Genomic DNA, 12,905 nt, shown 5'->3' on the forward strand with positions numbered 1-12,905 from the left:
GGCAAATCACCTGAATCATCATCAAACTGAACTGTAAGTGATAGCTTAGATGTCTTGCAACGTGTGCAATATAATAACTCCAAACTAGAGATGTCCCCTCATCTCTCAACCTAGGAGCCTATTGTAGAGCCTTACAGAAACCAAGAAATGAATTGTTAACAAAGAATTCTCCACGGAAAAAAGGAAAAACACATCATGTTAAGTATAACCTATACACCAGTGGCCTCAAACTGGGCTATAACTAACTGGCACATTTATCAACAGACACAGCAATATTTTTGTGAAAGAACCACCATGAATAGTTTATCAAAGAGGATGTGATCTCAGCCTTGTAAATGCTGATGTGAAATTAGAGAGAAAAGTCCTTGGTAAAGATGGTAAAGAGTTCTTCTAAATGGAAAGGATGCGCTCAGTATAGCAATATAGTCAAACCACTTTACTCCTCCTCACACTGGGAAAAATATTTTATCAACAATGTCATCACATGTTCCACCAGTCATGTCACTGATATGATTCCTTGTGGATTATCCACCAAAGCAGAGAATAGTTAGAACAGAAGAACAGAAGAGCTCCATAAGGAGAAATGATAGCAATTACCCAGCAGCAGTACATTTCAGTGACTTCAAACATTACATGTCATCTTTTACTTGGATGTTCTGGGTCAGTGAAAAGGTTCCTCTGCCAGAGAGAGGTGGTACCATCAAAGAAACACTCTGCAAACTATATTCCCCAAAGGACTGCATTATGAGACACCATAGCATGTCTTGTTATGAAGGATCTTGTAGACCTACTTATGGTACACCCAAGATACAAGTAGTGCATACGAGTATAGAATTTTAAATGGTTAATGAAAGCTGCGAGGCAAATGTGTTCATTCATAAGAGCAGCATTTTCTCTACATACTCTTGTAAACATACTAAAAGAACTTGAGAATTATGTCAGGTGTCTTATTGTTTTTCTTTTTACTTTTTTTCTTTGTTATATGTGGAATATAAAGTGACAAAAGATACACATCATTATCAGTTGTCAGGAGATTAATTATCCCACACCTGTTCACACATATGGGTGATGCACTATCTATTCAAGGTCAGTGTTGTAGAAACTCCTGATGAAGGTCCAGAGAGCCCAAATGTTAGTATAATCATAAATCGTAATAACGAGCCAGAGCAGTATGTGGGATCTGCTTTTCTCACTCGATTGAATCGGTTATTACAACAAACAGAATCTTGAACCTTGATACATTAAAGTGAACCATGAACCCTCTGTGGTCATTTTGATTGCCATCCACAGAAAGGCAGCAGCCAGCACAGTCTTGCCATGCTGTTGTGACTGGGGTGGGGGCTATTGTTGTGCTGGCACAAAGGTAATCGAGTGGAAGTGGAGGGAGGTAATTAAAGAGCACATGCTCAGCTGGAGGCCACGCAGCACAGATGTCAATACAAGACGGAGCTCCTTCAACAGGGCTTTCTTCTCACATGCTGGAAATGTGATTTACATCACAGTCGGGGTGTAAAACCCCCACCTGCAGCACAGCAGAGGAGCTGGAGTCGCTCTGGTTTGGAGGCAAAAAATCAAACATGCAGTAGAACATTGTTTGTAGATGCTGCAGAGACAAGCAGAGCAGGACAAGGTTCTAAACACAGGACAGATAGATGCATGATGTCACAATGGTATTAATGGGACACTCTGCTGCTCCCACTGAAGTTGTGTTAGCCCTGATTAGCTCCTCAACACTTGTTGATTGTATAGTTCATAAAAAGCTTTTACATGTTACGTTTGGGAGGGTGTTTTACAGCATGCCACTGTAAATCTGTGCTGCTGAATGTTAAAAGATGTATCGGGTGATCATACAAGAGGAAATGGCAAACAAAAATGTTAACCATGTATGCACTGTATGTGTGTGCATGTGTACAGTACAATCCCACCCCAAACCCCTAAAGTGAGGGCTCCTCCAAAAGCCACAAACACTGGTGTAGTGTTAACTTTTTTAGTTCTCAACCATAAACGTCTCTGGAAGGCTGTTTGATAGACCAAGAGTAATTATTTCAAGGACTTTAGCTGCTAACACAACACAGGATGCAGGAACAGATGGTTCACATCTGAATCTTACAGATTTCTAAAAATGTCGTCTCTGGTAAAAGATTCGCTTTACTCCTTTTTTCACAACTGCTGTGTCTATTATTGGTTGGTGATATTTTTCCTGCTCTTGCTGGTCACTCAGGTCCCACGTTTTCCCTGAGCTGACACCTCTGTAGCAGTTGTACCTGCTCAGAGACGCTGCACCTGAACCAGTATGACTCAGTACTAATCTCTGTAGTAGAAATGACAAATGGTGTTGAGTGGCAGGTGAACAGTCTGTGTGGAGAGATGAAAATGCCAAAACACAATTTCAGAGCCCACTGGCTATTGTCTGATGACTTTAGCTGAGTCTTTTCTCTGATATCTGCTGGTTACACTGGATCTCCTGAAATTTTCCTCCAGAGGCTTGTTGTCATCAGACTGATTTCGAGATCAACTCATACAGCTAACAAACAATTTGACAGTCAAACAACATTAAAGAAATTGTGTGTGACAGAATATGACTCACACTTACATTCACTGTGTCATTTGTAAATGTTAACCTGTTCATTTGGAGACAACAGTTAACCCTCTTCCCAGTATATGGAAATATTCAAAAGATTTTTTTTTCTGGCTTTTTGCCTTTCTATTAACAGGACAGTGTGAAAGGGGGGGAAAGAGTGAATGACATGCAGCAAAGGGGTAAAGCTGGGGTTGAACCCACAGCCGCTGCAGTGAGGACAGGGCACCTGCTCTACCAACTGAGCTACTGGGTGCCCTAAATGAATATATTCTAGATGTCTGTTATATCATTTTATACACATTTTCCTATAGATATATATACACATTAATAATTGATATATTATAGAGATAGATGGTAACTTTGAAATTCTAGGATCTATTCTCAGCCCAACTCATCACATGGTACAAAGCTCTGATGGTTTTGTAGCACAGTGTTGAAAGCATTGTTGAAAAGTTGTACTAAGGATGTTGCTGTAATCTTTGTCTTGCTCCTCTCTGCACCAGACATCATTCATGCTGAAAATGTTTTGTCTACAAAGTGGGGGTCGACTGCAGGGAGGGAGGGGGACATGTGGAGGGGTGATGTTGTTGGATTGTGGCATTCTCTTCGCTCTTCTCTCGCTGTCACTACAGCTCAGCAGACGCTCAGGCTCAGCACCTGCTCCTTGGGGGGGGGCTGGTAGTGATATTGAAGGGGGAGGGGGCTGTGAGGGCAAAGGGTGGCCTTTTGTGTACTGATGGGGGGAAGGAGTGTGTGTATGAATGTGTGAGGAGATGTGACTGTACAGACTGCTGATGCTGGGAGTGCTGAGCTGAACAGACCACTCCCCAGACAAAAGCACTCAAAGTGGCTCAGATAAGCCAATTATTAGCGTGCTGCTGTACCCAAAGAGACCTGCTTCATATGTCTGTGGACTGATGTGCTACTTGGCTGTGAGTTTCTTTTGTGCTGACTGAGTGTGCATGTTGCCGCTGATTCAAATATTTGTGGACGTCTTTTTACTCAAAACTGCAACCAACATTTTTAAACAGTGTTATTCAGCTGCTACTGTCATTGAGCTTTCCATTTTGTCAGACCAGATTTTACCAAATTTCAGAAGGACATATGTCTGAAACTGATCAAGAGAGCAAACAGTCATTTGGCAGAAAATACAATAACGTTTTAAAGTTTAATTCATGTTTAAATTATGATAATTGTTATGTGCCACCTCACATGAGTGAAAGGTTTATTTCATAAGAAATAAAACAAATTTTCTTAGTTTATTTATTTATTTATTTGGTAACATGCATTTCGTAATTCACTTTTTCAAAACTCTTCAGACAATCAATACAACACAAGTCAATGTGGACTAAGAAAGTGCTGCCCAACTAATCAAAATATTATCAAAATCGCAATTTGGTCAGTATCTAAATCACAGGAGCTGCAATTTTTTTTTGATAAAGGTAAAATGTGTCACAACATAGCATTATAAATGAAACAATGTGCTACAGAGATGCCCCAGCCTTCAAGTCATATTCCTGACACATAACAACATGTTTGTTTGGTTCAGACCCCAGCAAAAATATCATTATCACCAATTTCATACTTTTTTCAGTGAAAATTAAATTCAAAATTACCATTCCCAATTAAATCACGACTCATATCAAAATATCTGTCAGAATAACGTCAATATGATTTTTGTTACATATTGTGAAGTCCGAAAGTAAATTATAAATTACTCTTCATTGCTTTTACACTAAATTACTTCAATGAGCACATCTTTCAAAATTCATTCAACATTTCTCCCTAACACTCAGGACCACCAAAACTGTGTATTACAGTTCATTTTGCCCATTTTATCCACAAGTGGATACACTGAACATATAGTAGTTTGTTGTTATACAAAAGAAACGACTTTGTCCACATCACACTTGATGTCTCTCCCTTGTAAAGTACTCCAGTAAAAGTAGAAAAAATATGAATGCTGGAACATTACGCCACACAATAACCAAGTCACAGGGCTGGAATATGTAGTAGTGTGTATGTAACCTGTTGTGAATTGTAGTAACTACGTGGAAAGCTAACCTGCCATAGTTCCTGTCTGTCTGAATGAAACTTGCATTTGATGTTTAGCAAAATGTGCTTTGCCATTCCCATTTCATGATAACGCAGTCAACTGCATCAAAGCTACAGTAGGTAGCTTTTTTTTAAAATTTTTTTTTTTTTTTTTTATCATATTTGATGAAACTGTCCCTATATCCTGACAATCATACATCAGACAGATAATCTATTTAAAAAAAACTCAGCTCCTCCAGCTCCTCTTAGGGCTCCTAATGGCATTTACAAGAAACACCTGAATGAAAACAACCAATCAGAGCCAGGAGAAGTCACTCATGCAGATGTCAATCACTGCACATTCTGCATATGCATACCTCCAGTTTACATGTAAACATTGCCAATATCTTGGTATCAAAACTGCTGCTGCACTCAGACCTTTTCATTCACAATAGCCAATAGCAAGCAATTGTGTTGATGACTGAAGGTTTGTATAAGCAGTGACATTCTGAAAACAATAGAACACTTCCTCAGTGGGAAGCTTTCAGGCAAAGAAGTCTGTGTGCCAAAAAAACATCCTGCTGTCAGTGCCATCAGCATCTGTGCTATATAAAGGGTAGAAGGTGGTATTTTGAAACTTTTGGAGATTTTGAAAGGTGAACAATGGTGAAACATATAGGAAAGCATAATATACAATTCAAGAAGGAAGAATGTGCTGGACATAAAAACCAGGAATCAGGGCAAAAAATATCGGAGAGCAAAACAGCATTTAATGATTCCGAGGCAGATGCTCTTGAAAGGAGGAAACATTAACCTCAACAAGTAAGTATTTTATCATGTATTCTTATATCTTAAATACTATGTCATAATTCTACACAAATAAGTGTATTGTATATCTAGTGTGTATATCTACTTTAGTATGAATTATGAATTACCATTATTTGAGTTTTTTTGTCTGTCCAAGTGCAGGGTGGAATGGATGCTCTGATAGGGTACTATGTGACATAGTGACGTTTTCAGTCACCTCTCTGTCACTTCTGCTAAATTTGTGATACATTTATGTTCTCATATCTATTTTGAAACTGTTAATATTGCTTTTGGTTGTTGGTGTTGGACGGTGGTGGCCTTTGGCTTCTAGTCAGTCATCAGGATGAGAAAATCGACTCACCAGTCTGCAAACTCTCCTACGGCTGACTTCTGCTATCTTGCCAGGTCGAGGTTTTCAAATGTAAACATCAATGAATATCAAGGAGATGTAGAAAATGGACACTAGCTGAACTAGCATCCCGCTAGTCTTTGTACAGGCGTTGGAAAATAAGCTGGATGACCTCTGTGCTACATCAGTTTCCAACAGGATATTAGGAACTGTAATGTCCTGTGATTCACTGAAACTTGGCAAAATCTTGAAATGCCAGACAGCGTCCTTTAACCAGATGACTGTTTTTCTATGACAATCTGACAGAGCAGAAGACTCCAGCAAGAGAAGGGGAGGATGTGCGCTCTATGGTGAATAAGGACTGATTTGATAGTGGGAATGTGAGGAGCTGTACTGTTCCTGCTCGCCTTTTTCTATAAACTGCTCTTGTCCGTAGCACTTTGTTCGGCTTTTTGTACAAAATTTAGTTTTAGGAAGAGAAAAGCACTAGTGTCTTTATGCTTTACTCTGTCAGAAACACTGATACTGGATCTTGATATTGGATATAAGACACCTCTGGGGTCACTTTTTATTAGAGCTCAAAACTATGACTGAACATTTAGGTGTACAAGACCGGAAGCCATTTTATCCTTGGTCTGTGACCATGATACCAAAGGTGCTTTTGATTCTCCAGATGGCCTTTTTTGGACAAAGTGTTGATGTACCCTTAGAAAATGTATAAAATGTTAGTGTTCTGTTTTATTGTTATCAAATTTGAAGTTGGACTAAGTAAGGTTTCATACTGTATGTTTCCCAGCTGATAAGTCCCACCTACATTCATTTGCAGGCATCTGTTTCTAAGAAAATATTAATGCGGAAACGAAAGCCTTCTTCTTCAGTGTGTTCAGACTTCTGTGTCTTAATACCAGTTGTGATTCTGACAGCTTGGGAAAAAAAAAACCTCAGTGGTACCTTTCAAAAGAGGCCAAAAGCCTGCATGGACTCCAAACGGTTCACAAATAGCTTTCACATGTAGTGGGTAGGCCTTGGATAAACATTTGACTGTTTACATAAAAAGTTCTGACCTAAACCTCATTGTTTCCGTCTTTACATTAGATTTTATACTGGAGAACTGAGTTAGAACTGCAAACAAACCTGTGCATCGGTGGTGTCTGACTGATCTATCTCAGCACTATGAATGAACACCCGCCAGCAGTTGTAGGAGTAATAAGAGCTGAAATTATTTTTGAGAAACAACAGTGTTTTCAAGCCCTGGGATAGTCTGGAGATTACAGGGTGTACCCCGCCTCTCGCCCCAATGACTGCTGGGATAGACTCCAGCCCCCCCACAACCCTTTTGAGGACAGGCGGCTGTGGTAGAGCGGTCAGTGGTTTGATCCCCGGCTCCTCCAGGCAACATTTCGAAGTATCCTTGGGCAAGATATGTCATCAGAGTGTGAGTGTGTGTGAAAGATTATTGAGTAGCAGGTGGCACTTTGTACGGTAGCCTCGGACACCAGTGTGTGTGAGTTGATAAATGGGTCATGTAGTGTAAAAGCGCTTTGAGTGGTCAAAAAGACTAGAAAAGTGCTATACAAGTACAGTCCATTTGCAAAGCGGTTAAGGACGATGCATGACTGAATGAATGAGCAGTGTGCATCTGTCGGTACTTTAGTGCAGCATCAGCAGCCATAACGCAGGGTGCAAGATATGCATCACGTAGTTACCACTAAAATTACAAAATGTTGTTTTCTATTTTTTTTGTTAAATAGTAGGTGTATTTTATTCCCGTGCACAGAGCCAGGCTACCTGTTCGCCCTGCTTCCAGTCTTTAAAGCTAGGCTAACTGACTCATCTGTACTTCACACATAGGGGCGAAACTGACATTCATCTGAACATTTCACTCTCAGAAAGAAAGTAATAATAATGATAATAATAATAATAATAGTAATAATAGCAGTAATAATAGATAGGACTTAAATAGCACTTTGCAAAAAGAAAACAAATTCAAATACAAAATAAAGAATACAAAATACTGAAAGACGCTTACATGAAGCATAAGAACAAATACAACGAACAGAATACAATTGCAAAATATAGAGGATATGACAGTTCAGATAGAAAATGAATAATTACATTTACAAAGGACGTTGTCTCCTCTGCAGTCTGCTGCGTGTTGGGTTGACACTGTAAATCTTTCCGCCTCCTTTTATTTCTATTCTCCTCCTTTAAGATGTTTTTCTGTCATGTATGGGAGGTTCTGAGTGTTGCCCGATCTGATCACAGAACTTTCCTTCACATGCACTCAGACTGTGGGCCTACTACAGTCTGTTATGTAACCTATAATGCTCAAACACGTGTAGGATTGGATCTCGCTGTGGATTAACATTAGTTGAAGACTAAATTCACATCTTTATGAATTAATTTAAATGTGTTGAGCCTACGTGCTGTGTTCTCTGGCTGATGCACTGTTTCCAATGCTGAGTGAAAATGGATGCATTGATTTAATGGCACAGGGACCCTTGGTTACTGATGGTGGAGCGCTGCCATTAACAAGAGCTCTGAGCTGTGATTGGAGCAGGCCTCTCCCTGCACTGCTCTCATTGGCTGCTTCCACAAATGCACTTGCCTCATTACATACAAAGCTCCAGCCTCCTGTGCAGAAGAGGGGGGAGCTACAGGGTGTGTTACTGGATGGAAAAGCCCTACGCGTCTCACAGGCTGGACATTTCATTTGTTCAGTTTGTTTTTGACAAAAGGGCGACCCTGTTTTGATGTATTTACAATGGCATTTACAGTCAATGGGCTATTATTAGTAGAGCAGTGCACAGTAAAACTCAAAATAAAGAATCTATTCTATATAATATTTATCATTTTATTAGTAGCCAGTAAAAAGTCATTCAAAGTGTTATTACCACAAATTCATGAAAGAACTGTTACAGAAGCAGGGATATGTCTTCTGGACTTTAAATATAAATAAAGACAGACTTTTAAAGTGTTAATTATAACAAGAAAAGATGTTAATTTAAAAACATTATCAGACATCAATTTGCCTTTGATTGCTAGATCAATAAATTCAAAGTAAATAGAAATAAAAAAGATCATGAAACTAATTAACCCTTTGAAACCTGAAAAAAATACTTTTTTGTCAAAAATATGGGAAAAAAGCGATGAGCAATAAAAGCAGAAATGACTCTAAAATTAGCAAGAAATTAGTAAAAAAAAAAATTACACCAGGAACCCCCCCCCCCCCATTAAACTACAAAAAGTTTTTAAAAAGTAAAAGTAAAAGTGCTTAAAAGTTATAATACATCTGTAACCTCCCTTAGACATTTTCCCCAGCTTGTTCAAAATACTCTTCTAAATCTATTAATTACTTGCAATTTGTGGAACATTTCTTACCAAGGTAGTCATTGCCCTTTTTGCCATTTAAAAAAAAGAAATCGCACCAGTTTGCTCAGGGATTAATTATTTAAATACTTGTGAAAGGCATTTGAATGTTGTGATGTTGCTCTAGGTTTTAAAGGGTTAATTAATCTCTAAATTAGATACAGTGCTCTGACTGGCCTTGTGGGCTCAAGAACAAGAGGTCCAGTTGCAACTAATTTTTAATTAAATTAACTTACTTCATTTTTAGGAAAATTCAGTATATTGCCCTGTAACAGTTTTTTCCACCAATATGAACTGTTTATGATTAAAGACCATTATGCTAGTCCTGTGGGACACTGCAGACTGTGTAGAGGAGTTAGGTGTGTGGACTCACGGCTCAGCAGCTTGATAGTCACAGCTCCATCTGCTGCTCTGTTTGTTTGACTTTGTTTCATTTTTAGGCAACACACTGCCTACAAGTCTCCACATTGAATCCAGCCATATTAAGATTTAAGTGATCTTGTTTGTGAAACATGATAGGCAGACACTTATGTATAATACCAAAACTTTTTTGTTTTTAAATGTGATTCCATTTAAAATCCACGTTATAAAGGGAACACAATTATTAAATTGCAATCTATCTATCTATCTATCTATCTATCTATCTATCTATCTATCTATCTATCTATCTATCTATCTAACATTTACATCCATTCATTCTGTTTCTGCATCATTAAATGTAAATTTATCATGTACCTTTAGAGTAGACTTTTTAATTAAAATCTGTTTTGGCTATGTATTGATTGTTGTTAACACACGAGCCTGAAAGTTTATGCTTGGTCTTAGAAACAGTATTTGTAAGGAAAAAAAAGGATGAAAAAGTAAAATCTGAAATTGTCCTGGCTGTGCAGATAAGAGGAGAGATGTTGTGCCTCTCCCGTCTGCCTGTCAGACAGAGCTGAGGGCAGATTAACCCAACAAAACGCGTAGCTCCTGGTACCTAAACACATTGTTAAAGCCGCTGATAACCTCATGAATTCCCACTTTGTTTCTCTGGAGCCTGAAAGGAATAGTGAGCAGTGAGCCCTGCTTGATCCAGGATCTCTTGTTGAGCTGGTTCGTCTGAAGTGAGCGGTGAGTGGATGCGAGCGGCTGCTCTCACACAATTTGTTGACATTTTTTCACATTGAGCGCCATTTGCAGACAGGTACACCTACCGCCACTTTATTGTTCCCACTGTGGAACGATCTGGCTTTAATGTGGAGCAAACACCGCGATTAAAGCGAGAATTATTCAAATGAAGTCTTCCAATAATATGCTGAATTTTTCTATGATATGTAAGAGCGCAGTGTCTTTGATGATATGCTCGGCAGCAGATGTGATCGTTGGCTCTGTGGAAACAGCGATACTTTGAGATTTTGCTGACAGAATTCCTGTGTTTAAGGATGAGTTGGAGCTGATAATGTTGGTGATTTAGTGTGTTAGTGATGAGACTTGTGATATCTGTAGTGGCTGCATCATGTTGTGCACCGTGAGAGAGGGAGGAGGCAGCCGTTAGGCGATGTCATCTGTTTTTCCAGTAGACTATAGACTCATCATGGAGACTGTTGACTGTGTACAATCAGCAGGGCCGCTCCGAGCCAGGGGACACGCGGGGCTCAGCCCTCTATCTGAGGCCATACTCTGCTCCATATCATGCATTATAGCCACAGCATGCTAAATGGTCGCCACATCTTATAAACTATAATTATAACTTCAAATGTACAGTAAAGTGGAAAAACAGGTTGTGTCTCCTTTAACTATGAAGCTAATTAAAACAGAGGTATATTTTAAACAATGTAGGCTATCAAACAGCTGTCCAAGCTGGTAGCACGACTGAACGGCCATTTTCACTTCATTAAAATATTTCAGGTGACATATCTCAGACATATCAAAAGACAAACAGGCCACATTAGAATACGTAAAAACCAGCAGCTGATATTTTGATGAGAAACATAATCAAACACTCCTGTGTCTCTCAGCAAATATTCCAGCCAGTGCAGGTTTGAAATAAGAGCTAATAAATTAGATGCCACTGAATGAACAAACCAGGCGACATCATGTGCACACCTGCAGGAGTGTGTCATCTGTCCGCTGTTAGGTGAGCCTTTAGAGAAGAAGAATCCGCTCCTTCTGAGTAGCAGAATAAAACTGCTGTTAACTGTCTCTCCTGTTTTACATCAGTGCTGTTTGCTACATACTTCTACTGATTTTCCACATACTGTGTACCTTTATACTAGATTACGGAGGTCTCTGCACTGATCTTTTCCCACCTTTTCCCAGTTTTTCATTCAGAGATGTGACAGAACTACAGTATGTTTCTCTTCTATTTTACACAACAGTGGATCCTTTGGGCACCAATATGAATTAGACATTAACATGGAGTTGCCCTTTAATGTTAAATGTTCACATAACAAGACCTACATTGTGCAGTTTTTACTCTTTTTTTCTTTTTTAAATCTTTAATCCCCAGTTTGCTTTAACTCCCAGAAATCATCATATGCCTCTGTGTGACAGTATAATATACACTGTAAAATCTGAGTTTGTCTTAAATAATCTTAGAAATGGATTGCCTTGAAAAAGTAAAATAAATATAATTATTTATCTTAATTTATGTTTAATTTGCATCTAATTAAGTTTACTTACAGTGTACCTGTATTTACACAATTTTGCAAAGTTGTTGCAACTTATAATATACTTATATTATTCAAGGAATGACCTTGTTCTGTCTACGTTTTAGCAACTTCAGTAAACCGAGTTATTCTGACTTAACCTGAACATGACAAAGAGGATTTAGCCAATGATGAAGGTAGGAGATCTGCAAGTTCTGTTTTGTTAACATGTTTAAGAAAATACTAATATGATTGACTGGTTTGAAACAAGCAGAATACAGAGACAGAGCACAGTAAACTTGGTGTACTGAAAAAAAAAACCCTTAGAAAGACTGATTTCATATACATTGTCATTTTAAGTCATTAAATTATATATTAAGTAATTATAACTACATTTTAACTAAACTTGACAACAATAGATAAAGTAAACATTAATTAAGATTCATAGTTATATTTACTGACATTTTAAAAGGTAATTTGTTTCCTAGCTTTTTGAAAAATTAAAATCAACTTTTCAGATTTCGGTGTCTATAAGAGTTGTGTCATTGAAGCTGCAAAATGTTTTCACTAAATGAACTCCAGCTTGCACTGTTCTTTTCCTTTGAATTGTAATACTCTAGATGCCTTGTTTATAATTTTCTAGTGATTGTTAAAACTGGTATAAAACTGATGAAATAGAGAGAAAATAACAAACCGATTGGACCTTTGAGTAGTTGTGACCCAGTATTTGTCATTTACTTCACAGCGAGTTTTAGGTTAGTCAGGGGTTCTGATATCCTTCAAACAGACTTTGTTGAAAACAGCTGTCATTAGGTCCATGGATTTCATCAGAAGACATTTAAAATGCTTTTTATTCTTCTGCCTTTCTCTGTCCTCTCTGGCTGTGTGGCATGTGTATACAGTGCATCTTCCAAACTTCATACATTATATAAATACTACACTTCTTGAAAATATTTCTTCATCTCTAACTAACAAATGAAGTAATTTTGGACAGAATCTTCCTTCTCATTCCTTGAATACAAACAGAATAACCTCTGTAGCTGTTTACTCCAAAAATTAAAAATTATGGTTTTGACTTGATATTTTTGTACTTAATGCCCTCAAATGACTCTTACTGAAATGCTAACTGATTTGA

The 12,905-nt window shown here is 38.2% G+C and overlaps 1 protein-coding gene across 5 annotated transcripts in view; it reads left to right on the forward strand.

Annotated features, from left to right (window-relative positions):
* The first annotated feature begins 10,128 nt into the window (after positions 1-10,128).
* The window catches only part of epb41a (erythrocyte membrane protein band 4.1a), a 100,990-nt gene continuing 98,213 nt past the window's right edge, over positions 10,129-12,905 (forward strand). For all 5 annotated transcript variants that reach the window (XM_042506789.1, XM_042506790.1, XM_042506791.1 and 2 more), the window contains exon 1: positions 10,129-10,253. The gene's annotated coding sequence lies outside the window, so the exon portion shown is untranslated. The remainder of the gene's footprint in view (positions 10,254-12,905) is intronic.

Source organism: Plectropomus leopardus, chromosome 18, assembly GCF_008729295.1.
Source record: "Plectropomus leopardus isolate mb chromosome 18, YSFRI_Pleo_2.0, whole genome shotgun sequence".
Taxonomy (NCBI): Eukaryota; Metazoa; Chordata; class Actinopteri; order Perciformes; family Serranidae; genus Plectropomus; species Plectropomus leopardus.